This window comes from Microtus oregoni, unplaced genomic scaffold (genome assembly GCF_018167655.1).
Source record: "Microtus oregoni isolate MIOR12 unplaced genomic scaffold, Mior012 000021F_ref0000039, whole genome shotgun sequence".
NCBI lineage: Eukaryota > Metazoa > Chordata > Mammalia > Rodentia > Cricetidae > Microtus > Microtus oregoni.
Window position 1 is genome coordinate 9,516,376 of NW_024543080.1, and position 4,013 is coordinate 9,520,388.

Genomic DNA, 4,013 nt, shown 5'->3' on the forward strand with positions numbered 1-4,013 from the left:
TTCTGCTAAAATACAAAAGTAAAAACTATTATTTTTGATTAGGAAATTATACAAATGTGATTCCTTAGACTGTTCAGAGTAGGAGTTGCTTCCCTAAATATTTATGATGACTTAGAGGTTATAGAGTGTTTTAAAAAAATCCAGTGGAACTATTGAAAGATCCCAGTGACTGGGATGTGAAGGTCTGGTGTTATAGGATGTGGGTAATGATAGAGATTGCGGATTGGAGACAGACTCCACCTCTGGCTTCTGGAGCAGAGATGCTGCAGATTCCCACGCTACCTGACTGAGCTCCCAAGGCCCAAATGAGGAGCAGAAAGAGAGAGAACATGAGCAAGGAAGTCAGGACCGCGAGGGGTGCACCCACCCACTGAGACAGTGGGGCTGATCTATTGGGAGCTCACCAAGGCCAGCTGGACTGGGACTGAAAAAGCATGGGATAAAACCGGACTCTCTGAACATGGCAGACAATGAGGGCTGCTGAGAAGTCAAGGACAATGGCACTGGGTTTTGATCCTACTGCGTGGACTGGCTTTGTGGGAGCCTAGCCTGTTTGGATACTCACCTTCCTAGACCTGGATGGAGGAGGGAGGATCTTGGACTTACCACAGGGCAGGGAACCCTGACTGCTCCTGGACTAGAGATGGATGGGGAGGGGAGTGGGGGGAGGAGGAGCGAAATGGGAGGCGGGGAGGAGGCAGAAATTTATAATAAAAAAAAAAGTTCAAACTACTTTACAAGGTAGCTGCAAATTCAGCATGGAGTTTCTAAGTAGCCAAAGTTAAGAGGATAATGAAAGCAGATAAAAAGAACCCTTATTAAAAGCATAATCATTGTAATAGCTTATGAGAACTCTGTTTCCTTCCTATGGAAAGGTAAACTTGTATGCTGTTTTCAGCAGCACTGGGTAAATTTTCTGTAGAAGAAGCAATTGTTTCTGGCATTAATTGTTATTTTACCAGTTTGATGGGTTTTAAGGGCAAAAATGAATACTGAAACTGTTGTCAATCTTGTGTTTGAACTGACAAATTTTAAAATCCAAGATATGCCCAGCAGTGGTGGTGCATGCTTTTAATCCCAGCACTCAGAATGCAGAAGAAGGCAGATCTCTGTGAGTTCGAAGCCAGCCTGGTCTACAAGGAACTAGTTTCAGGACAGGCTCTAAAGCTACGGAGAAACCCTGTCTCGAAAACAAAAACAAAAACAAAACAAAAATCTAAGATACACAAGAGAGGAAGTTGTGTGAACCTTGGTAGACAGTGTTTAAGGACTTAGGTAAGCCGGGCGGTGGTGGCGCACGCCTTTAATCCCAGCACTCGGGAGGCAGAGGCAGGCGGATCTCTGTGAGTTCGAGACCAGCCTGGTCTACAGAGCTAGTTCCAGGACAGGCTCCAAAGCCACAGAGAAACCCTGTCTCGAAAAAAAAAAAAAAAAAGAAGGAGTTAGGTAACTTATGTTTGAAGAATTCTATACTGATACTACCCACGTGCTATATCTGTGAATATAAGAATGCTGGGTATGTATTGCAATTTAGAGTTTACAGATGGGTGGTGAGTTTATGTCTGTGGGATGAAAAAGTGTACACGTTGTTAGAAAACTGAAGGAAAGGAAAGATCATTCAAGGTGCAGAGAAGGAGAAGCTGCTAAGAGGAGTGATAGAATTGACATCTTCCTTCGGCTGTCGTAAGCAGTGGAAGCTGGTGGAGCAGAAGTGGTCATTTTGCAATGTTGGTTCTTTGGGAGGTTGGGGAGGAGAAGCGCTTCAAAGTGAAAAGGAGAGCCAATGGGTGATCTCCGATGTGAACATAAATGCGAAGGACAGCGATTTCTGTTCTTAGGAGGGGACTGAGGTCTTCCGTGAGAGAGATGGTTTCTCTCATGTGGGAGTGGGAGTCTGAGGACTTGAGGAAACGGGATCATGCGTACAGGAAGCTCTGGCCAAATGGTTTAGCTGCCTTAATTTTCCAGACATTTACTGGTTCACCTGCTTCATCACAGCTTTTGGGTTTTCACAGGATTTGGATTTAGATGGTTTAACATTCCCTTCAAAAATGCTAGGCTTCAGAGAGGGAACATAAACAGAAGAACAAAACACAAATCAATAATTGTTGTGGTAAGGATGGAAGACATAAACTGAAATCAGCCTTTAACTTTTGCTTGTAAACTTGTGTAACTCTTCTATCCTGGTTCCATGAGTAATTAATGAGATGCTATGCTTACCTCATATGACTTTGAATTATGGTCTTTGCTGAAATAAAAAGCAATTCAATTGTATCTCTGCTGTTCTCAAATACTCATAGTCAATACTGAATTTTTCTTCAAAATTGGTTTATAATAAATTCTCAGTTGAAAACATTAATGTGGTCAATCACTACAGAAATGTTTTGAATATTGCACACCATAGTTTCTTCCTATAGAACTAAATTACTAATGTAGTATGTTATAAAATATCTTGATGCCTTAGAGATATTTAATTTTCCCCATTTATTTCAATGTGTGTGCTCTGTGAGTGCCTCATTTTAGCAATATCATGGACCCTATTTTATTTATGTATTCAGTATTTTAACAGGTCTTTTTTATAAAAAGGGTTTTGCGTTAGAACCTATTCTCAAATTCTTAACATTGAGGTTGGAGACTTGGGAATATAAATGGGACTGTCCACCTTCTTCATGAATCATTTCTTGTCTACTTCAATGCCATGTATTTCCATCATGCTAATGTCCTGTAGACTGGGATACAAGTATCAAGAGAAGAAACACAATCATTAGGGACTGGTACTTTGAAATGTAGTACTAATACAGTGTTATGTGTGTGTTCCCAGAATAGAAGAGCTCACACTCAGTGAAGCTTTACTGAAAAACCCAGGAGTCACTCAGGTTTCGGGATGAACCAATTTTATTAGAAGGCTGGTTTCACCTTATGACTATTTTGTTTCTCTCAGTTAAACAAGCTGCATGTGTACTTAGTGAGGAGGAATGGAAGAACGAGTATTCTCCCCTGACTGCTAAGCTAGCATTTAAGGTCATGACGACAGAAAAATGGAATCGGAGCCTTCATCTGGTTGGAGAGTCCCCTAGGACAAGACAGAAAGAAATGTCAAATTTATTCTGTGCATAATGTTAACCAAAAATAATTTATGCCTAATTGGCATACCTCCAGCCTATATACATTTATGATAGAAAATGAATGTATCAAGTTGTAAGAAAAATATCAAATTTAACAGAAATGAGCAAAAATCAAGAATTGTGCATAAAAAATAACATGGGACATGAAAAACAGAGGAAAGTTCTTGTTTTATTGTCTCAAATTCACATAAGAGGATTGGAGCTAGTATTCTGTGGCTACTAGAAAATTACTCAAAAGAAGTTTCTTAAGTAAGAATCAGGGAATGTGAGGGCTGTGCTAATGCTGGCCTCCCTTCCTGTCACTTAAACTCTGTTTCTACTGAGGTAGTTGTGCAAAGTTGATGCCCATATGCAAAAAAACACTGAATTCCAATTATAGCTGTAACTTCAAATTCTTAGTGTTAATCCATTCATTCCAGTGTTGCTCTCAATGAAAAAATATGGAAACATTAACAGCTATGTGGACTTTTTGGAAATTTAAAAAATGCACTGTTAAGTGTCCAATATACTGTATTTGTGTTTTCCAAATATAAGACAGGAAAATATAAACAATCATGAAAACAGATGTGTTTTGAGGGATGATTGATGTGTGGATTTTCTGTTGTAAAATTTTTGTAGTCTTTGGTTAATTTAATAACTTGAACATAAAACCCCCCATGTAAATTACACTAAAATCATCTTCTGCCTCCAATTTTTGATTTTTACATACTTAAAACAATAAATAGAAAACTATCAATTAGTAACAAAATAAATGTAAAATTAGAAATAAGAAAGGTTTGTGCTAATTTTGCCATCAGTCTTACATTATTATTTACAAGAAAATTTAAAAAATTTTTCCTTTGGTGATCATCATGAGATTCTTTTAACCAGTGTAGGAGCCAGCCATGA